Source organism: Nicotiana sylvestris, chromosome 12, assembly GCF_000393655.2.
Source record: "Nicotiana sylvestris chromosome 12, ASM39365v2, whole genome shotgun sequence".
NCBI lineage: Eukaryota > Viridiplantae > Streptophyta > Magnoliopsida > Solanales > Solanaceae > Nicotiana > Nicotiana sylvestris.
In genome coordinates, this window is record NC_091068.1 from 95,653,534 (window position 1) to 95,678,481 (window position 24,948).

A 24,948-nucleotide genomic window follows, 5' to 3' on the forward strand; every position below is an offset into this window, starting at 1 on the left:
ATATGAATCCCAAACCCTAAGACCCCCTATGTGGTTGAGTTATGGTTCAGAAACATGGCAATACTTGATATTATTGTCCATGGACATGAACTGGACCCTCTTGAGTCCTAAGCGCTTTCAATTCCCATCCCCATTCCCCTTTACATGTATGCCGAGTTTGAGACATTGGTCTGATAGTGTCCTAATCACTGTCCAGGCCCTAGTCTAACCTTCAATAGGTCTTTACTCATAATTGATTGGCCGACAGGCTGGTCAGGGGGTGTGCCAGCCTAGCATATGGCTGGGCATGACCACCAGCATGCCTTGGCATTCCCTAATGCCCCTTGTGCACTTACACCTATTCCTAGAATCTTATGTTCTGCCCCTCTCTTTTGAGCCTTGCTTTGGGACCTTGAGTTCCCTCTGAACTTGGACATTTGATGGCTGGCCCTTCCACACAGCACTATAATCTGAATCTGCAATATATTTGGGGTGTAAGCACTGCCTGGAGTTCCTGAACTCCTTGGATCTCTGAAACACCCCAGATAAGAGAAGGCTTTGGAATCTGATCTTTTGAAGTTGGTTTATCTCATATTTTAGACCTGGGGTCTGAATTAGGCTCTCCTTGGTTGGGAGCTTTAATTTCTAATATATTTTTTCTTATTCATTCAGGTCTGTAATAATCTTGTAATAAATATTTGGGGTCGGCTAGTGGAAAAAGGGTAGGGGACTATGCATGCAAGGGGTAGATACCATGTTCATAGGGATTACTATTTTTCTAAAGTTCTGCATTTTTTAAATAATTGAAATTCTGCACTCATGTAGATACCATGTTCATGGGGATTACTATTTTTTCTAAAGTTCTGCATTTTATAAATCACTGAAACTCTGTATTCTCATATAGATACCATGTTTATAGGATTTTCTGCATTCTCATATAGATGCTATGTCTATAGGATTTTCTGCAATTTCATAACAGATGCCATGCCTGTAAGCCGATTCCAAAATTCTGCATCTTCATATAGACACCATGCCTATAGAACTTTCTGCATTCTGCATCTGCCATTAGGCAAACCTATTATAGGATTTAAATACTTAATCAATTGCGCGTAGACAACCTGCCTATAGGATTCCTGCATAAGCAATAACAGTGCTCAAATCAGTAACACCTAGAAAGCATGTCTATAGGAGCTGTTAACTAAACCTGAATCGTCAACTCGCTTATAAGCCTAAAATCAGTAGCAATAAGCCTACAGATCTTATGTCCCTATAATTGACAATTCTTATTCTGCAATCAGTTTACTTCTTTATTTCTGAAACTAATATATATCATGCCTATAGGTTCTGTTTAACGCCTAGGCAAGCCTTAGGGTAAAATTTTATAGTTGCATCAGTTTTGATAATTACAACCAGCTGGCAGGCCTAATTCGGACTTCTTGTCTGAAAATATGTGATAAATTAGCCACCCTTCCTAGGTTAATTTTAATACAGACCAAACCAGTATTTGTATGTCATGCTAAATAATCTGCTTCTTTGAATGAGGAGGCTGACTTGAGCCTTAACTGCTATTTGTACCCCTTTTAACTGCTATCTGTTATTGCCTTTCGCCTAGATTTTTATCCTTTTGAAAACTTTGAAAAAGCTCCAACTCCCTTCTATTTAGGATTAGTAGTCCCATATGCCTCCGGGACTGATAGGATTGGGATGGGTAATAGCATGCAATAAGTAGCGATACTGTTTCGCGTTTTAATACCTTAACGTGGTGGGAAGGAAAGATATGCATATGATGACCAATGCGCTAATATCATGTGCGACCCCTCTTCTGAGGAGTGATTGCTGGGTATTTCATTGAAGTGATCCATATTAATCATAAACTTAGGACCCCCTCCCTTTATTTACTTTTATCTCTTCTTGCAAAACTGTTCAAATCTTTTTTTCATAAATTTCTGCCCTCTCTACTTACCTTCGAAAGTTTTCAACCTGATTACAATGTTATATGCGAATCCTTATTTGAGCCTTGATTGTTTACTTGTAAAGTCACAATTGTAATATGGACGGGAACCACACTAGTGGATCTTGAGGGGTGCCTAACACCTTCCCCTCGGGATAATTTCTAGCCCTTACCCTAATCTCTGGTCTCTTCATCTCAAACCGTTCTTAAAGTGTACTAATGCACTATAATCATTAGGTGGCGACTCTTCAACTTCTACACCCAATATTCGAAAGGGAATAGAGTTGTCTTCCCAATGTCGTATACCCGATTTCTGACCCCACAGTTAGAGAAAAAAGGGTGCGTCGATAGCATGGCGACTCTGCTGGGGATTTTCTTTAGGCTTTTACCGTTGTATGTTGCTTGTGACTTTACTATCTCATTAATTGCTTTATTTACTGTCTTTTATTCTTTCACTACGAAATTGACTTGGTTCTCCATGTCTTTTCCTTCCTTTAGTTGCTTTCCTTTACTGCTTTATTTCAATATTGTTGTAATTACTGCAATTATTGTAATCATTTATCTTATGAACGTGAAAATACATGGCAATCTATTTCATTCTTGTAAACTACATCTTCAACATCATATTCCACTCGTGCCAAACAAATACCATAGCAACGCTTATAATGAGTGGTTGTACTCTTCCAATATTATCACCCTTTAAATTCGGCAAAGGCATATTTGCGGTAAAACCAGTCGATCAGCGGAGCAGTCAACGGTTTCGTGCCTTTCCCTCTTGAGTTGTCCGCTCAAGGGTACCTGTCTAATACCCCAATAGAAACCTTACTCTGTCTAACTGTGCATGCAACATGGTCAAACCTAGCCGAGTCAGTTATGTTATCCACATAATGACTCATTAAGATAGCCTTGTCCAAAGTCCATCGGGTTTCCTTGAAACCCAAACGGACGCCTACATGTTCTGTGCATTTATTTGGAGAACTAAATGCATTTTATACTAATTATTGGTTTAAATAGTTGAGTCCGGCGGGATAATGGTCTAACACACTGTTTTGCAGAAAATGAGGCATGAAGTCCCCAGATTTGGCATGGTAACCAACATTCATCCAAGGCTGCTAAATTGGTGGAAAGATCTCCACTCTAGTGATCAGACACTCGTCCACAAATACTTTGGGAATCTGCCTTCTCTTCTAGAAATCCAGCCTGATAACAAAATGATAGAGGCTGCAACTCTATTCTGGGATAGTGACAGGTCTGTGTTCCGCTTCGGGAACCTTGAAATGACTCCTTTGCTCGAAGAAATAGGAGGCTTAGCTGGTATTCCTTGGGAAACTCCGGGTTTGCTTATGCCATAGAATCGCAAGGGTAGGGGTTTCCTTAAGATGATGGGACTGAAGAAGAACCCAGACTTGACCTGTTTGAAAGACTCCTACATCCCATTCGACTATCTGTACGAGAGGTACAACCATAGCAAGTCATACCGCACCTACTCAGATGAATTTGCCCTCACCTCACTGGGGCATATTCACAGAAGGGTCTTTGTATTCATGTTTTGTTTCCTGGGGATGATATTGTTCCCTATGAAGAAGGCTAGGATCCACACCAGACTGGCCATGGTAACCAAGACTCTGATGGAAGGAATTGGTGGACAGCCTTTCAGTATAGTGCCCCTGATTGTTGCTGAGATATACCGGGCTCTGGACAACTGCCAGCGAAAGGCCAGTCATTTTGAGTGATGCAATTTGTTACTTCAGCTCTGGCTCATGGAGCATCTACAGAAAGGAGAATACCGACAGGAGATCTTACGCAGAGACTGGGATGATCACATTGCCTTCCACCAGCCAAGGCGTATGAATTATATGCCTAACATGTTCGCTCAGCCAGAGGACGCTGGAAGATGGGTGGAGCTATTTGAGAATCTAAAAGAAGACCAGGTACAGTGGACGGTCGAATGGTTCCCTACGAAAAAATTCATTGTTCGATCCCGAGACATACTATTTCTCATACTCATTGGTCTAAGAGGAACTTATCCCTATGTTCCCCTCCGAGCCATGAGGCAGGCTGGAAGAAAGCAAATCATACCAAGGGTCGACAAAATGAGTCACTTTAGGACTGATTTCCAGGACGATGATAGCCCTCACAAATGCCAAGCTCAACACATGTAGCATTGCAAGCTCGTTTTGGGGAAATAATTTATTGAGCCAGACAAGTATCACGTTGGTTGCATTCCGCACTATTCGGGTTGGTTGGAAGATAATCACAATGGTATGGGTCAGCCCGGGTTCATTCACGGACACAGAATCATCGACGAAAAAGCTGAAGCACGAGTTAAGTACAATCAACTGCGCAAGAGGATTCGAGAGTGTGAAAGTAAGCATCGGGAAATACAAGAAGCCCATCAGAAGTTGATTGAGGAATGGAAGGATATGGCTGTCAGCGCCAACAAGAGACTAGGGTATTTGGAGCGGGGTCTAGTGGAGCTAGAAGGAAATTTCCTCAAGAGGATTGAAGATTGTCGAAATACTGAAGGGAATGCAGGCGGACATTTGGCCCAAGCATATCTGCTGTTAGGACTGCGCGAGCTGGTAAAGCTGTTCGAAGGGGATAAAGATACCGAATCTGGGGAGGGACCTTCTGGGACCAAGTAGTTAGAAGTCTTTATTTTGCTTCTAATGGTGTAATAAGGCCGATGACCACTAGTGACATTTTATTTTCCGTTATTTAGCGTCGCTTTGGATTCGTCTTATTGTTTTTATCAATAAAATGAGGCATTTAGCATTATAAGTTCTCCAAGTTAATTTGTCGCTAGGGCTACCTCAGGCACAACAAGGCACCCAAATTAGGACGCGATTTATATTCTTGCACAATGTGTTTAAATATTGCAACATTTTCTTCTCATAACCCGCACTAACTTGTTACCTTTTTTTGTTTTTCTTTTCTTTTATTATTCCCCTCTCCAATGGTTAGTTCGTGCATTTTGGCACCATCATCATACAGCACGAGATCCAAGGGCCTCATATACAAGCTGTGAACCGAGGAGAACGCCTCAGCAATTGGTCAATCAGAACCACCAGGGCCCGGAAAGCTTCGGGGTAGCAAGGCTAAACAAAAGCACCATGCATCACATTTTTTACCTTTTACTAGCTGATTTTATTTCCGCATTGTCTTTTAATTTTGAAAAGAGCTCTGATATTCAAAACAATTATGAATTTAATTGAAGCATTTCAGTTTATTATATATCTCGCTCTTATTATTTTTTTATCATTCACTTTATTTTACACATCATTACTATTACTTGTCTTGATGATGAACCAACGATTGTGACTTGCAACAAGACAACGCAACAAATGGATACGGACTCAGAAGAGGATGATATACCAGAAGAGGTCGTCATGGGAGTTGAGAATTTTGAAAATAGGCCTAAGGTTAACTTGGATGAAACTGAGGTCGTTAATCTGGGAGATACAGAGAATGTCAAAGAAACGCGCGTCAGTGTTCACCTGTCACCATCAGAAAAGAAAGAGTATACGGAGTTCCTAAAGGAATATAAAGACATATTCGCCTGGTCATATGATGATATGACTGGTCTCAGCACATCCATTGTAGCTCACAAACTGCCAACAGATCCAACATACCCGCTGGTAAAGCAGAAGCTCAGGAAATTCAAACCCGACATGAGTTTGAAAATCAAAGAAGAGGTTACCAAGCAAGTCAAAGCCAAGGTTCTCAGGGTAGTAGAGTATCCGACATGGTTAGCCAACATCGTGCCAGTGCCAAAAAGGATGGGAAAGTTAGAGTTTGTGTTGACTACCGGGATCTTAATTGGGCCAGTCCCAAAGACGACTTCCCCTTGCCTAACATACATATTCTTATCGACAACTGCACCAAGCATGAGTTGCAGTCTTTTGTTGATTGTTTCGCTGGGTATCATCAGATATGGATGGATGAGGAAGATGCAGAGAAAACGACTTTCATCACACCGTGGGAGATGTACTGTTATAAAATGATGCCATTCAGTTTGAAGAACGCTGGTGCCACCTACATGAGAGCCATGACTACCATCTTTCATTACATGATACACAAGGAGATCGAGGTATATGTGGATGACGTCATCATCAAATCCAAGAAAGCCAATGATCATATGACATAATCAAGGAATACCTATCAACGCCACCGGTCTTGGTTCCGCCTGAGCCAAGAAGACCCCTATTGCTTTACCTTGCGGTATTGGATAGAGCATTCGGTTGTGTTCTAGGACAACATGATGAAACAGGGAGAAAGGAGCAAGCCATATACTATCTCAGTAAGAAGTTCACACCGTACGAGGCCCAGTATTCTCTTTTAGAACGCACTCGTTGTGCTCTGACTTGGGTCGTGCAGAAGTTGAGGCATTACTTCTGTGCTTACACTACTTATCTCATATCCAGAATGGACCCTCTGAAGAATATCTCCAGAAGCCCATGCCCGCTGGCAAGCTCGCCAAGTGGCAGATCCTGCTAAGTGAATTTGACATTGTTTACGTGACCCAGAAAGAAATCAAAGGGCAAGACTTGGCGGAACATCTCGCTGAGAATCCCGTAGACGGAGAATACGAGCCCCTAAAAATGTATTTTCCCAATGAAGAGGTATCTTTCATAGGAGAAGATATTGCAGAATCCTATTATGGTTGGAGGTTGTTTTTCGACGGAGCTACAAATTTCAAAGGAGTTGGCATAGGAGCAGTCTTAGTATCAGAAACCGGCCAGCACTACCCGGTATCCGCCAAGCTCAGGTTCCCTTGCACCAATAATATGGCCGAATATGAAGCCTGCATCTTGGGGCTAAAAATGGCTATTGACATGAACGTTCAGGAGTTGCTAGTGATCGGGGATTCAGACTTGCTCATACATCAGGTTCGAGAAGAGTGGGCAACCAAGAACTCTAAGATACTTCCCTACTTGCATCATATACAGGAGTTGAGGAAAAGGTTCACAGAGACAGAATTTCAGCACGTCCCCAAAGTCCAGAACGAGTTTGCTGATGCATTAGCTACTTTATCGTCCATGATCCAGCATCCAGATACAAATTTCATTGATCCCATCCCAGTAAAGATTCATGATTAGCCAACTTATTGTGCCCGCGTTGAGGTAGAAGCGAATGGAAAACCATGGTTCCATGACATCAAGGAGTACTTGAAAACATGGGAATATCCAGGACTTGCCAACGCTACTCAGAAGCGTACACTTCGTAGGCTATCCAGCAACGTTTTTTCACAGTGGAGGAATCCTGTACAGGAGGACCCCCGATTTGGGTCTACTAAGGTGTGTCGAAGCAAAAGAAGCATCCAGACTATTGGACGAGGTGCATGCAGGGACCTGCGGGCCGCACATGAATGGTTTTGTCTTAGCAAAGAAGATACTCCGAGCAGGGTATTTTTGGATGACTATGGAAACAGACTGTATCCAGTATGTTCGCAAATACCATCGTTGTCAGATACATACAGATATGATAAAGGCACCTCCAAACGAGCTTACTGCAATAAGCTCAACATGGCCATTCGCTGCTTGGGCAATGCATGTTATCGGACCTATCGAGCCTGCCACATCAAATGGGCACAGGTTAATCCTAGTGGCAATCGATTATTTTACCAAATGGGTCGAAGCAGCATCATACAAGGCTGTCACTAAGAAGGTTGTGGCGGGTTTCGTTCACGATCGCATTGTTTGTCGGTTTGGAGTTCCAGAATCAATCATCACCGATAATGGTTCCAATATCAACAGCGACTTGATGAAAGCAATGTGTGAAACTTTCAAGATCAAACACAAGAACTCTACAGCCTACAGGCCTCAGATGAATGGAGCTGTGGAAGCAGCCAACAAGAATATCAAGAAGATACTAAGGAAGATGGTCAAAAGGCACAAACAATGGCATGAGAAGTTATCATTCGCCTTATTGGGATACCGCACTACAGTCCTCACATCGACCGGAGCGACTCCCTACATGCTAGTTTATGGTACAGAGGCGGTCATCCCCGCCGAGGTAGAAATCCCTTCCTTAAGGATCATACAAGAAGTAGAATTGGATGATGCAGAATGGGTAAAAGGTCGCTACGAGCAGTTAGCCCTTATAGATGGGAAAAGGATGAATGCGGTTTGCCACGGTCAGTTGTATCAGAACAGAATGTCCAAATCCTTCAACAAAAGGGTTAAGCCAAGGAAGTTTACACCGGGGCAGCTGGTGTTGAAGAAAATCTTCCCATATCACGATGAAGCCAAGGGGAAGTTCTCTCCTAATTGGCAGGGTCCGTACATGGTTCACCGGGTTCTAACTGGAGGAGCCCTTATTCTTGCAGAGATGGATGGAGAAGTCTGGCCGAAGCCAATCAATTCAGATGCAGTGAAACGATATTATGTGTAACCACTTATGATTCCCTTAACGATGTAATTTGAACTACGCCTGACCTGATTCCCATTTAAGAGGGGATACGTATGCAACCCTATGGGTTCGGTCATAATTTAATAAAAATTCCATTTTCCCCCGCTATTGGAACTGGGGCAGAATTTTGAGGAGGACCCTCAAAATTCCGAAGTTAAGTTTAGTTCATGAATCGCCAGAAGCGCCAGCCCAGTAAACTGGGGCAGAATTTTGAGGAGGACCCTCAAAATTCCAAAGATGTTTTTTGGTCATTCAGCCCAGCCGTCAGAAATGTCCGCTCAGCAAACTGTGGCAGAATTTTGAGGAGGACCATCAAAATTCCGGAGAAAAGAGGTTGCAATGTCCTGAACCACGTCACAGTCATTGGTTCATGTAAAGAAAACTATTTTCGATTATATACGTTATATTTACTAAATCATGCATAACTATTATCTGAATTGCTGTTGTTTAGCGACGCCACCCCAATAAAACACAATGTCAAGAGCCCGGGGAAGACGAACTAACCTTTCCCCTCACAGAACTCACGATTTTCTTTGGATGCAGGCACTCGACTTGCAATATCGTCAGGTATATTTATGTACACATATTTTCCCAAGAATGAAACTTCTTAGAATCATCACTTGCCCGCAATTGCTATCCGTACACAATCTCCCCAGCAGTCATATTGTCGCAATCGGCTATCAGCTAAGAGATCTTACTACTGATCATCCTTTTACATTCTTGCACTGCATAAGGCTACCTTTATGCCTTCCGAGGTTAAGCTCTACCTCCATCTGCATTTCTCTGCATTGCATAAGGCTATTTTTCTGCCTTTCGAGACTAAGCTCTGTCTCCATCCGCATTTTTTGCATAAGGCTACCTTTCTGCCTTCCGAGGTTAAGCTCTACCTCCATCATCATTTGCATAAGGCTACTTTTCTGCCTTTCGAGACTAAGCATTGTCTCCATCTGCATTTCTCTGCATTGCATAAGGCTACTTTTCTGCCTTTCGAGACTAAGCTCTGTCTCCATCCGCATCATTTGCATAAGGCTACTTTTCTGCCTTTCGAGACTAAGCATTGTCTCCATCCTGCATTTCTCTGCATTGCATAAGGCTACCTTTCTGCCTTCCGAGGTTAAGATCTACCTCCATTTGCATTTCCTGCATTGCATAAGGCTACCTTTCTGCCTTCCGAGGTTAAGATCTACCTCCATCATCATTTGCATAAGGCTACTTTTCTGCCTTTCGAGACTAAGCATTGTCTCCATCCTGCATTTCTCTGCATTGCATAAGGCCACCTTTTTGCCTTCCGAGGTTAAGCTCTACCTCCATCTGCATTTCTCTGCATTGTATAAGGCTACCTTTCTGCCTTCCGAGCTTAAGCTCTACCTCCATCTGCATTTCCTGCATTGCATAAGGCTACCTTTCTGCCTTTCGAGACTAAGCTCTGTATCCATCTGCATTTTGCATAAGGCTACCTTTCTGCCTTTCGAGACTAAGCTCTGTCTCCATCCTGCATGGCTGAAATATCGCCACTTTATTTTCTTGTATGGCTGAAATATCGCCACTTTATTTTCTTGCATGGCTGAAATATCGCCACTTTATTTTCTTGCATCGGCTGAAATATCGCCACCTTATCTCTCTGTCATCGGTTGAAATATTGCCACCTTTTATTTACCTCTTGCATCCGCTGAACGATCGCCACCTTCTGTATTTCATGGGCTGAAAGATTACCAAATTGTCCAAAGGCGTCATTGTTCGGAGGCACCACTTTCATATCCCGAGAACGCCATGCCATGGCCTGAGGACCCCATTTTATCTTTTGCATATCATTATTCAAAGGCATCATGGTTCGGAGGCATCATTCTCATAGCCCGAGAACATCATTTCATAGCCTGCGAATCCTTTATTATACGCTTCATGGCCCAGGACGTCATGGTTCGAGGACATCATCCTAACCGTCCAAGAACAACATTCATGGTCCAATGGAAATTTGCATCACGTCTAAATTTATGCACAATGTATGCTGGTATTATTCATTTGTAGGTACACTGGCTATCAACAGCCACCTCAGCAGGAGCGATCCCGCTCCAGTTCCAGCAGCCTATCAGACTTTAACCACCTCTCTCAATCTAAACATCGCGTTCGTCCGTTTCAAATCTCCATCGGCATATTCCGTCAATGGTTCTGGAACTACATATGACCTGATTCCTGTAAGACCAGGGATATGTGGGCAGCTCAAAAAACCAGAGCTCGGTCAAAACTCCTTTCAAATCTCCACTTCCGGTCAAAATTGACAATCTTATCTTTACCCGACAACTCTTGCATCCTCCTCGGGTAAAGAGGGGTAGCTGTTGATACCCGATTTTTTGCTAGGTATTTTTGTACCCAAAATACTCCCAAAATAGCATGTATGTACATATATAAGAACACCCAAGAGTTTTAGTATTTTTTTTAATGATTTTTAAACCGATTTACTACCTATTTTAATACCACAAAATCCAATAATTATTCTAAAAATTATCATTTTTTGGTGAATAACTTATTTCATTCCTGTATTTACACCAAAATATAATTAAGGTAATTTTTGCATATTTTTACAAATTTATTTGGCATTTTTAAGCTAATTGCATGTAATTGCAATTATGGCCTATTTAATGATTAATAGCATTTTATAATTATAAAACTGGTTCCAATATTTTTAAATTGATATTTATATAGTATTTGTTTGCTCAGTATTTTTAATTTACTTTTTGAATAATTATTACTATTTTTATAAAATAAAAAGGGGGAAATTGGCTATTTAACACTTAGTCTATTTCTATTTCAATAACAGCCTTTTCTCCCTTTCAATTGTAGCCTCAATTGGACCAATTCCGCCCCAAATTAAACGACCCAATTCCCATTTCGACCCGACCCCTTAGCCCAATTTTTAAACCCGTCCGATTTTCTTTAAATCTTAGCCGTTGATCGTTTTGATCAACGGCTGTAGTTTAGGATTTCCTTTTTTAATCACCTAACAGCCCTAACCCTACTTTATTTGCATAGATATGCCGCCTCTAACTCTCTTCGCCTCCCTCAAATCCTCTTGAATCTCTCTGAAACCCTAATCACCTCCTACCTTATCCATGGGATCTCCTGCCATAGATGGCCTTTACTCACCCTCTCTCATGCCCAAGCCTGAGTTTCACGAAGTCTGGAGGCTTGACCTCGATGGTCCTCTCTCAGATCCGTAGATCTATGGTTTTCCGGCCATGCTCCAGCATATTCAAGCGCTGGAAGCTCTATTCCTGACTGTTTCGACTCATGATCTGATCTTGTTCTTCCAAGCCTTTCTCACTTCTAGGGTTTCTCTGAAACCCTAAGCCATTCGAGGTTCTTTCACCGTTATTTGTTTAGATCTGTGCTATGTCTATGCTTTTCTTGACGATTTGAGTGTTTCCCCCAAATTTCCTTCTCAAATATCGTCCGATTTCAAATTAGGGTTTCTGAAGGTCTTTTGATTCTTGTTGTTCTTTTCTTTTAGATGTTCGTCTGTATTATGCTCGTATGTTTTCCTTCTCTATTACACGTGTATTGTCCTTCTCTATATGTGTGCTCACATGATTAAATCCGTGTTAAATTTTCCTCACTCTTCTACCATGTGTGTTTACTACCGAGCTTCTTGACTTTTGCTTTTCTGAACTCTGTTTGTATTTTTGTTAAGCATGTTTCATCTATTTTGGACTTGTCTGAGCTCCGGGTTTCCAAATCGTGTCCTTTTGTGCTCTCAAATCGATTTTCTTTCTCTGATTGTTTCAAACCTGCTATCGTGGTCTATTTGTTCCTCATGAGACTCCTTGAGTCTGTTCACTTGCCTTCTCATTTCTGTGTTTGATTCAATTTGAAACCCTAGATTTTGGGGATTTCTTCGATAAATTAGGTTAGGGTTCCACTTTGGGACCCTGAACTTTCAAACTAACCATGAATCTATGACTGAACTCATATTCTTTTGTTTGTGATCCTAAACCCTTCAATGCTAGACTATTCTGTTTGAATTGTTTGCTTTATATGTGAGAAACCCCTCTTTCAAGATTTTTGATGATTGCTTGATTGATTTTGGACCCTTTTGATAGGGTTTTGATTAATTGCCCTTAATTTCCTTTTGTTTGAGCCCTTCTCTCCCTATTCCTGACTGGGTTCATTCGAATCAAACCTGTTTACTTTGATTTTGTTAACTGTCTGATTGATTCCCTTTCCTTTCTCTTTACAAATCAAGTACTATTGAGACCTTTCCTTAAATATACTTCATGTATTTTCCCTTCTTAGGCTACTATGAAAGATTTTACTCAAATTTCCTTTCCTTGTTTACATTTTTCCGTCTGAAATTAAATCCCTCGGTTGAAGGGAGAATATTTGAGACTTATTTTTAAAAGGTTTTCTTACCTTTCTTGCTTGCTTCTCTACACTATAAGAGGGGGCTGCCCTTCTGCACTTTAGATAATCAATCTGACACGATCAATTCTGATCACTTATCACTCTCAAATACACTTAGAAATTCCCATAAGAGCTCGAGTTCTCTGAACTCACAAGCATAAAGTGTTCTTCTCTAATTGTGGCTTTGCTTGAAAGAATCCTGCTTTTCTGTGCTTACTTTTCTGCAACTGGTATGTTCTTATGTTCAAGTCCTGTCTCTTCCCCTTATGGTTTATTCTATAGTTCATCTCTTACTGTTTACATGCTGTGATTTTCTGCAAGTTTGTTTATTTCATCGTTCCTGCTCTTATATGAATCCCAAACCCTAAGCCCCCCTATGTGGTTGAGTTATGGTTCAAAAACATGGAAATACTTGATATTATTGTCCATGGACATGAACTGGACCCTCTTGAGTCCTAAACGCTTTCAATTCCCATTCTCATTCCCCTTTACATGTATGACGAGTTTGAGACTTTGATCTGATAGTGTCCTAATCACTGTCCAGGTCCTAATCTAACCTTCAATAGGTCTTTACTCATAATTGATTGGCCGACAGGCTGGTCAGGGGTGTGCCAGCCTAGCATATGGCTGGGCATGACCACCAGCCTGCCTTGGCATTCCCTAATGCCCCTTGTGCACTTACACCTATTCCTAGAATCTTAAGTTCTTCCCCTCTCTTTTGAGCCTTGCTTTGGGACCTTGAGTTCCCTCTGAACATGGACATTTGAGGGCTGGCCCTTCTACACAACACTATAATCTGAATCTGCAATATATTTGGGGTGTAAGCACTGTCTGGAGTTCCTGAAACTCCTTGGATCTCTGAAACACCCCAGATAAGAGAAGGCTTTGGAATTGGATATTTGGATCTCTGAAACACCCCAGAAACACTTTCAGTTTTAAAAAGTAGGGGAAAATTCCTCGTCGAAAAAATGAAGCCGGCAAATCCCAAGCTTTTCAGTAGTAAAAATCCCTCAAGCTTCGACAAAATTTACGTCCAAACATAAAAACACTTTCAAATTTCAATAAATTTTAACTTATCGATGGTTTCAAAGCGAGCTATTGATCCTTAGGCCATTCTATGCTCTTCCCTCTTTCAAAAGACCCTTTAGTGGGAAATATTTTACAAAAATCCCAAGTTCTTAATTTGACGCAAAGTAAACTATCTGTATCATCTAATTTCAACATCTGCACTATTACTCCTTTAAGAAAAAAATCACAACAATAGTTTAAAGAGGCCATATTACACAATTTATTCAATTTTTTTCAACGAAATATTACAAGAAATACATGATTTGTTGTAGCTAGTGCATGTATATATATATATATATATATATATATATATATGGAAAGTACACGTGGTATTGCTATTGCTGAAAGGTAGTGGAGAGTATTTCTACTCAGGTAAAGAAAAAGTAGAAGAGAAAAAGAAAAAAAAGAAAAAAAAGTAGAGGGGATGAAGGAAGATACAATGGTGGAAAATGGAGATACAGTAGTATTTTGGATGGGAAAAGGGAAGTGATAACAGGAAGAAGAAAAGGTAGAGAAAGAAAAATCAAAAAAGAGAAAAAAATAAGAAAAGAAGAAGTAAAAGAAAAAGGGAAACACACAAAGTAAAAATATATGTCTATTTTTAATCCTTTCCTCTTACACGCGAGTTTGGGAGAGTGAAACTACTGCCTTTGCCGCGTCACCATTTAGGGTGGTATTAAATTCATCTCAAACAAATATAAGAAGGACATAGGTCGCCCGTAAAGTTAAGGTGTGTAAATGATTTTTTCGAACAAGTTTGATAGGTAAATTATGTATTTTGTCTTTATAAAATGATTCTATTTCATCAGTAAATGCACATTTTCGAAAACTTTATATCTGTGACAGCCAGGTATTACATAGGGCAACTCGAATAGGGCCTCCAGAGCAAAGCAAAGCAGAGCAAGCAAACGAAGGCACGAACCAACCTCTCCGCAAAATTTACAATCTTTCTTTGAATGCAGGGACAAGGAATAACCACAAGTACATACGCCTTAAAACCATTACCTTCATAACAATCGGACTGCCAAACGCAAATATATCTCCAGCTAAGAATACTCTACTCCAATTTGCTATATGTCCACTGCATAAGGCTAAGCATTGTCTTGTCTTTGCATGAGACTAAGCCTCATCTCAAATCTTGCATGAGGCTAAGCCCTACCTCTATATTTGTATAAGGCTAATTGTTGCCTTCTCTTTTCATAAGACTAAGCCCTATCTCGAATCCTGCATGAGACTAAGCCTTGTCTCAAATCTTGCATGAGGCTAAGCCCTGCCTCCATTTTTGCATAAGGCTAAGCATTGCCTTCTTTTTGCATGAGACTAAGCCTTGTCTCAAATATTGCATGAGGCTAAGCCCTGCCTCCATATTTGCATAAGGCTAAGCATTGTCTTCTCTCTGCATGAGACTAAGCCCTGTATCAAATCTTATATGAGGCTAAGCCCTGCCTCCATATTTGTATAAGGCTAAGCATTGCCTTCTCTCTGGACGAGACTAAGCCCTATCTCAAATCTTGCATGAGACTAAACCATGCCCCCATATTTGCATAAGGCTAAGAATTGCCTTCTCTCTACATGAGACTAAGTCCTGTCTTAAATCTTGCATGAGGCTAAGCCCTGCCTCCATATTTGTATAAGGCTAAGCATTACCTTGTCTCTGCATGAGACTAAGCCCTGCCTTCCAAATTTGCATAAGGCTAAGCACTGCCTTCTCTTTGAATGAGACTAATCCTTGTCTTAAATATTACATGAGACTAAGCCCTGCCTCCATATTTGCATAAGGCTAAGCATTGGCTTCTCTCTGCATGAGACTAAGCCCTGTCTCAAATCTTGTATGAGACTAAGCCTTGCCGCCCTTTCTTGCATGAGGCTAAGCCATGCCTCCCTATTTGTATAAGGCTAAGCACTGCCTTCCACTGTATGAGACCAATCATTGTCTCCTCTCCATGCATTAGGCTAAGCCCTGCCTCCCCAACTGCATAAGGCTAAGCTTTGCCTTTCCTTGTCTAATGCTGAATGTTACACTATCTGAAACCTAGCACTATTTTGCCGTTTACGGGGCTAAGCTCTGCCCCAATTCTATGCAAGACTAAACTCTATCTTGTTTAATTATATGATCCATCATCATGTCTCTATCTGAATGCGTCATAGTACGAAGGCATCTCCTCATAGCCTGAAGACACCATGACATGGCCTGAGGATCTCTCAATACTTCACATCATTATTCAAAGGCGTAATGGTTCGGAGGCACCAATTTCATGGCCCGATAACATCATTTCATGGCCTACGAATCCCCTATCTCATCATTCATGACCCAGGATGTCATGGTCTAAGGACTTCATCCTCTCCGTCCAAAGACATCCTTCATGGTCCGAAGGGAATTTGCATATTGTTTAAATTTCCGCAGTAATCTATACACTTGCATGAATCGTGTTTTAAGTTTGCAGGAAATCCAAGAGGTAACAGTTCTTCAAACAGGAGCAACTTTCGCTTCGGTTTCCACTCATACTATTTTTATCTTACTCATATCTCAAACATAGCCGATTCTCATCAATTACTCGCCTTTGCCCCATGACCGTTCAGATACCCGCCATGTGATACATCCGGTATGCTCTAGACTCATGTTCATAACTCCGTATAAACCCATCTGATACTATCCTCCCCAAAAGGAACCCTTTCCAAAACATACGACCATTCCTATAATAATTCCATCAGTTTTATTCATCATTGGGTCCAAAACTACACATGGCCAGGCTCCTGTAAAACCATGAATATGTAGGCAGCTCAGAGACCAGGGTGCGACCTATATTTTTCAAACATCCCATGTGGTCAAAATCGGTCATCATACCCGACAACTCTTTTATCCTTTCCGGGATAAGAGGGGCAGCTGTTGATACCCTATTTTTCCCTCATACATTTTAAATAAGCATATATATAACTATATCCCTCATGCACAAGTATTTCTATAGTTTTTCTATAATTTTAAAAGATTTATATCAAGTTATTTCTGCATTTGTTATTATACAAATATCCAATAATTATCCCTCATATCATTTTTCTGATGATTTAATCATCTAAATTTATCATTTAAACCCATATAGTGCTTAAATATTTTAATTAAATTTTTATAATTACATTTGCATTTTTAGGCTAGAATTGCATATTTTGCAATAATAGCCCATATATATCCATAATATATTATCTATTAAAAAAATGACTTTCTATATTTTTATAATATTAAGTAATTATTTTTAATTATTTTCATACAAAAATAACATTTTTATCATTTATAAATTATTTTATTAAATTAAATGGGTATTTAAAACATAGCCCCCCTTAAATTAAATTTTTGGACCCCAGCCCAATAACTAGTCAGCCCAATTATCCTAACCCATAAACCAACTACCCTACCCATCCAATAACCCGCCCTAGCCTAAAATTAATCCTGGTCGTTGATCTCAGAATATCAACGGTTGAGGATAGACCTTCCTTTTTTAATTATACTAAACCTAAACCCTATCCTCATTTTCCCCCAACCTGCCGCCTCTGGATCCCTTCTCTCATCTCTTCTCTGTCTCACCCCCCCCCCAACTATAACGACCCGACCGGTCGTTTTGAGCTTTTGCACTTTGATCGCCAGTTCTTAGGCATGTCTTGTCCCGTATGATATATTATGACTGATGTAAATCGTTGATTTTGGTTTTCACAGAAATCGGTATGAATTTGAAAGAATAGTCTCAGTTGAAAGCTTTGAATTTGAAACGTTTGACCAAGAGTTGACTTATTTGTATATGAGCTCGGACCAGAATTTTTATGATTTGGTTAGCTTTGTTGGGTGATTTATGACTTAGGAACGTGATTGGAATTGGTTTTTGAGGTTCGGTGTAGAATTAGGCTTGAATTGGCAAAGTGAGTATTTTGGCGAATTCCGGTTGATTGGTGAGATTTTGATCCGAGGGTCGGAATAGAATTCCAAGAGTTGTTGTAGCTTCGTTATGTCATTTGTGATGTGTGTGCAAAATTTTAGGTCATTCGGACATGGTTTGGTTGGGTTTTAGATCGAAAGCGTATTATGAAGTTTTTAGAAAACTTAGGCTTGGATTCGATGTGAATTGATGGATTTGGTGTTGTTTGAGGTGTTTTGATGATTGGAACAAGTTTGAATGAGGTTTTAGGATGTGTTGGTACTTTTGGTTGGGGTCCCGGGGGACTCGGGTGAGTTTCGGGTGGTCAATCGGACCATTTTCTATGTTGAGAAGTTGCAAAAATTTCAAAACCTGTTATAGATGATTTTAGCCTTCGCGATTGCGTGAGGTCCACCGTGATCGCGTAGAAAGAATGTGGGTTGGCCTGAGTTCGGCTTTTGTGTTCGCGTTTGCGGTCTCGCGTTTGCGGAGGGCCTTGACCTTGTGCTTCGCGTTCGCATGCAGTGGTTCGCGTTCGCGTATAATTCTTTGGGGGTCCAGTGGATTTGTTCTTTGCGTTCGCATCATCTGGTTCGCGTTCACGTAGGTCTGGAAAGTAAGGTATCGCGTTCGCATAGTAGGTATCGCGTTCACATAGTGCATTTGGGAGTCTTGGAATTTTTGCTCTTCGCGATCGCGAGGCTTGGGTCGCGATCACGATGAAGGAAGTTCAGAGCTGGGCAGAAAGTTTATAAAACATTTCATCCGCGATTTTGAGCCATTATTCCTCCATAGCTGAGTATTTTGAGAGCTCTTTGAGGGAAATTGAAGAGGGATTCATGGAGAGTTGATTGGAGGTAAGATTTTTGAACCTAAAACGTGATTCTATTGTGAAAATTACCTAGAAATTCATGGAATTAGGCTAAAACTGGAAGAACTAGGGCTTGGGATTTTGAAACTTTTAAATTGAGATTAAGGACCATTTGAGGTCGGATTTGAGAACTTTTTATATGTATGAACTCGTGGAAGGATAAGGAACCCGTTGATGTAAAAATTTCTAAGTTTTGACAAGTGGGACCGGGTCTCGGGTTTTGGTAATTTCGGGATTTGTGCCCGTTATTAATTGTTTTCTCTTGGGGTTTGTTCCCTCAGCATATTGTGATGTATTCGTTCTTATTTTGGATAGATTCGATGCACGTGGAGGCCGATTTGAGGGGCAAATGCGTCGCGAGCTAGAGATTTCGCCGGTTCGAGGTGAGTAATGATTGTAAATGATATCCTGAGGGTTTGAAACCCCGAATTTGCACATCGTAGTGCTATATTGAGGTGAGACACGCTCTTGATGATGAGTTGGGGATTGTGACTTGGTCCGTCATGATTGACGTTTTTATCGCGTATTTGATTGAAACTTATTTGTTATCATCATTATTTGGACTAATTGCCATATTTGGGCTTCGAGCCAACTATTTTAACCCTCCGGGGATTTTTATCACTATTTCCTCACTGTTTTGACCTACTACTTGAACTCAGTCGTACTGTTTTCCACTGTTTTAAAACTCAGCCACTTTTACTCGGTTTTAAAACTAAAATGATATAGTAATTGATATTTTGGGCTGAGAACTACTGTTTTTTTACTAATGCCTGAGGGGCTTATGTGATTTCTGGACTGAGTATGGCCGAGGGCCAGATGTGAGGATACTAAGGGATCGGGCTGCGGGCCGTAGTAGTGTTATACTGATACTGATATGAGGTCGAGAGCCTAGATTTTGATGCCACAATATGGCTTGATATTGCGCTTGGGCTGTAAGGGGCCCCTCTCGAACTCTGCGCACCCCAGTGAGCGCCATCGACCAGATATATGGATTGGGCTGCACGCCGCAGCGATATATGGATCGGGCTGCATGCCGCAACAGTGCTGGTACTGTTCTATGTGTTTACTTTATTTCATTTGTCTACCATTATCTGTTGTTTGTGCTACTTCATGTGATATCTATCTGATTGCCTGGCATTATCTGTTAATTGAGTGTTGTGCCCGAGGGGCAGATTTCAGTACTTATTTGCACTATTTGTTTTGCACTCATTTGCGTAACCGTTGAAAAAGTCATTTTTAAAAGAGGTTTAAACTGAGCTAAGATGTTTTTCCAAGGATTTCACAGTTTTCACTGCTTTTACTCAAAGGGTTTTAGACTGCTCTATACAGCATGATGGTTTGTTTTACGTGATTTCTTACTGCTCAGTTATTATATACCCTTATTACTCACTGAGTTGGAGTACTCACTTTACTCCCTGCACCTCATGTGCAGACACTACAAAAAAATTGCCTATTTAAGGGGGGTATTTTCACGTTTTGCGGCGGTCAGCGACCCCCGCTATTTGATATTGCGGCGGTCTTCAAAACCCCAGCTGTAAGGTTCATCGCAATCATTTTGTTGTAGTTTTTTAAAGCTCGCCGTAACCATTTAACGGAGGTTATTTGCTTGCGGTTTAACCCCCACAAATTAAATTTTTAATCAATGCGCAACTTGTAACGGGGGGTAAAACCGCCGCAAAATAGTCATCCTGCGGCGGTTTCAACCTCCGCAATATATTTTCGAAATATGAGAAATTCTATTTTCGCGGCAGCTTTAACCCCCTCAATTTGTTTATTTAATGGCAGTTGTAACCTCCCATATTCCATGAAGATCTTTTTTTTGGGGGGGGGGGAGCAATTATGGGGATACCTATTTTTCTAATACAATATTTTAATTATATTAAATAAATTTTAAGAGGCATTAACATAATACTAAACTTAAACACAAAATATCTAGTTCAACCATTCAAGTAAAGTATCATACTTAATCATCTATTACATTTGCAAAGAAATTCAATGATTTTCATTAAGATTACTATCAATAGATGATCCTCTTACGCCCATAGGTGAAATGGATACGCTAGCTGCATCACTTGGCTGCAAAGAAATAAAAAGCATTTAAAGTTTTTTTCTTTTAGTTTTTCAAATTAAAAAACTACATATAGCTAGATTTTATTTACTGCTGCCGGAGGAGAAACGAAAATCCCAGCAAACTGTTCAGGTATTGTCCCTTCTTTCATAATCATATATGTCTTGAAAGCATTCATCATTTGGAGGTGTGCAGTCATCATTTGAGTATAGTTCTCTTGGCTTTGATTGTGAGCATTTACAATCTGATTGTACTTCTCTTCGCATTTGGACGAACATAAACCATTATCACAACTAGAAGAATTTATACCTCCAAAATGACGTCTTGTTTGTCTAAAAACATTACTCGGGATAGCTCCTAACCCCAAGCACCTTATCCTTCCAGAATGCTCTTTTCCTAGCACCTTACCAACAACATCATTTGGTGAAACTTCAGACTCATCTGTGGCGCTTTGACTTACAACTAGCTCAATGTTTTCCTAATTATAAGATACACAATAGCTAATGAGTTCTTTTATGTTTCAACACACAAAAGAATGCAGCAAGCATAATCTAAGAAACAATAATTAGATTTTAATGATTTCATTTGGCAACAATCTCTGAATCTAGTTGAAGACAGGTATATCTAGAGGAAAACAATTTCTGAAAGTTCCATTTCTTTTACATAATAATTCCTGCAAAATTCTGGTGCCTTTCCAATACCAGTAACCATGATAAAGAAATCATTGAAGATAAATTTTAATGACTGCATTTGGCAACAAGAAGCATACATAGAAGTACAGTAGAATAGAGTACATACAGACTCTCATCATCACTATAATCATGTCAAACAAACTAACAATTACCTTATTCTTCTTGTTTCTGAACATATCTTTATTCCTTACTGTCATTTCTGGTTTAAATCAAGAAGGGCTTTCTTTAATGTCATGGCTTTCCACTTATAACTCTTCCTCTTCTGTTACATCCTTCTCTTCATGGAATCCAAGTCATGGAAATCCATGCAAATGGGCTCATGTTACTATACTCAGCACCATATGAGAAACCTATGTGAAAAGGGTGAAATTGTAGCGACTCCCTGTGGTCGCTACAGGCTTCATGATGCAATTGCTGATATTATTATTCCCTATTCTAGCCCAGTGCTTGCACTAGTTCTGATTCTTTCTCCACTTTTAGCCTTAGTTCTAGCTGCAGCTCTGGCTCTATCTTAAGTTCTGACACTAGTCCTAGGCCAAAGAAAAAGGGAAGGAAGAGGAAGCAGAAGAAGGAATCAATAAAGTAGATATAATGATAATGGTGACATTATGTTTGACTTAGCTGGTCTGTTACATGTTACAGTGGTCATCAATAGACAAAAATGGAACAGATATAGACTCTGTATCCTAATTAGAATACAAAGTCTGTCAAATGAGAATGACAAGTTCAGAGCTTGGATGGAGTTATCAGTTGGAGTTAACGAATGTCAACAAAAGCTGGAGATGACGATAATAGATTTATTCTAGTGTGAGATGAAGCCTACATAATACTAGCATTGTTTGTCACTCCATCATTTTATAATAGCACTATTTTCTCTTGAAAGGAAAGCTTGCTGAAGTTTAATATGCTCAAGATGCTATTACTTTTAGAAAACATCACGAGACTATTTTCACAAGGCTTTCTGAAATTAAAGTTGAGCAAAATTAAAGAAGAATTCCCAGTCAATGCAACATATGGAGAACAAATAATAGGCTATGTTTCCTCTTTACATCAAAATTAGTTTCATTTTGCTATCTCCATTAACCTGGTACTCCACTTGAAACAGTTTAACAATCAGTTGAAAGATTGAAATCTTATTAACTTGATGTTAGGATAAAGCTTTTAACAAGTAGAAACTTACACATATTTCTCTTGCTGCTTCATTAATATATGACCCATCTTCCTTCTTATGAGTAGCAAGATAGAGTTGCGCTCGTCCAGGGTTTTTGTCCAGATTCAGCCATCTATAAATGAAAAATCAAGTCAGAATAACTTGACAAAAGAGGAATAGTTTGCAAGTTTAATTAAAGTAAAACATATTGAATTAACATTTATCACCATTTTAGCTCTTCTTCTGGAGTTTGGTTTGGAACCACCAGTGTGTGCAACAGTTTGTTTCTTCCGAATTTCAGCATTTCTTTTACTCATTTCCTTATAAAAATACACATAACTCAAATATACAAACAAAAAAGTATATAATTACACATACTAATTGAAGCATTCAAATAAATACCATTATCTTTTCATTAAAATAGTAAGCAACATAAGAAGTCCATTGATCCCGTGGAATCCCTGGTGGAACATTATCCATAATCTCTGCTTTGGTCTTAAGTGGGTCAATGAACTCATACCACAACCTTTGCCTTCCTGAACTCCACTTTTTTTCCAATAGAACTATAAACATATGCTCATGCATTTAACTCAGCTGTCTTAAAACAGAATCGTGGCTACATGAATAAAACTTCTTTTAGCTAATTTATTACATACAAATATACAGTCTAACGACATAAAATAGAGTTACAACAATAAGAAAATAGAGCTTATACTTTTATAATTTGATCAAAGCAACAATTGAAGTATGACTTAGGTAAATCTGGCCATTTGTTGAAGTGAATTGGAAATAAGGAGCAGTGGGTTGCTAAAATTCCACAAAAGCCTGCAAGAACACCTTGCCCTTCTCCAATTGGTTGATCCATATCATCAAATTCAACCACAATACATTTTCCGTCAGATAAATACATCACATCCTTAACCTTTACTTTGAGTTTTTTGGTAGCTCATTGCGAATCTTTAAAAATAAACATCAAGTTAAAAGATCGAACTAACTTTTGTACATAAAATTCTGCATAAACTTCAGCGTATACTATTCTAAGAATTCAACATGAAACATCAAAATACAGATTAAGTTGAAAATAATTATAACTAAACAATAGATTCCAATTATCATAATAATCAGCTATTTAACAAGAGACCATCTGATCTTCAACAGATCGAAAATCAACATATAAAAATTAATGGTATAAGCATATGAAAATTGAAAAGCTAATCAGTTAATCACTCTATGCTAAAATCACTAAAGTGAAATAAAAAGTTCCATCATTTCCCATCATTCTGGCCAGAACATTTCCCATTTGCGAACATGTCAAAAGTTCCCATATAAAACTAGGAAAGGTGTTAAAACATCCAATCTTCTTCATGTAGTAAGGCAAGTCAAATAATGGGAAATGACAGTCTAAGAAACTGGAGTTATCCATAAATTTATCGCTTCCTGACAAATGCAAATAGAATATGATAAAGCATTTTACCTATAATCAATAGTTGAGATAACCATTAAAAAATCATAAACTTGTGAAAAAAATTCGCCAGCATTTCGGCGCTTTATGGACGTTTAGAAAGAAAAAGAAAAAGAAAAAGAAAAAGAAAAGGAATAGTGATGCTTGAATGAATCAAGAAAAGAATTACCTATTGCATCATTTGTCCAATGTTGCGGACACTCCCGTCTAGGACGCTTTTTGGATTGTTTCGGTTGTGATGCTACCTGAACTGATGGGGCAGGCTGTGATATGGCCTGAATTGAATGAGCCGGCTGAGTTGCAGCCAGATCTGACGGGGCCGGATGTGATGTGGCTTAAACTGAATGAGTCGGTTGTGCTGCAGCCCGAACTGACGGGGCCGGCTGTGACGTGGCTTGAACTGAATGAGCCTGTTGTGCTGTAGCCCGAACTGATGGGGTCGGCTGTGATGTGGCCTGAACCGAATGAGTCGGCTATGCTGTAGCCCGAACTGATGGGGCCGGCTGTGATGTGGCCTGAACCGAATAAGTTGGTTGAACTGACTTTCGCAAGTTATGGTAACGCTTGGCCCTTGGCATATCTGGAATCAATAAAATACAATCAGCATGTTAGTTGCTCTACAGAGAGTACCTAATTAACAGAATCATATAGAATTAGTGCTACGACGAAATAATAAAATAATCTAATTACTTGCAATCTAGATCACACCTTGCAACTTCAATTTAAGAAATGATTAGGAGAGTGAGTGACCAGTTTACTGCTATGTTTAGGAGAAAGGCTTTCTATAGAGCAGGATGCAAGAGTTGAAGAAAATAGTGATTATGAAAATGAAGCTGCAGAAGATCAAGAAACAGAGACAAAGGCAATATTGAATAGTGACACTTGAATAAATCAAGATAAGAATTACCTATTGCATCAACTGTCCAATGTTGCGGACACTCACATCCAGGACGCTTTTTAGATTGTGTAGGCTGAGAGCATGCCTGTACTGATGGATCC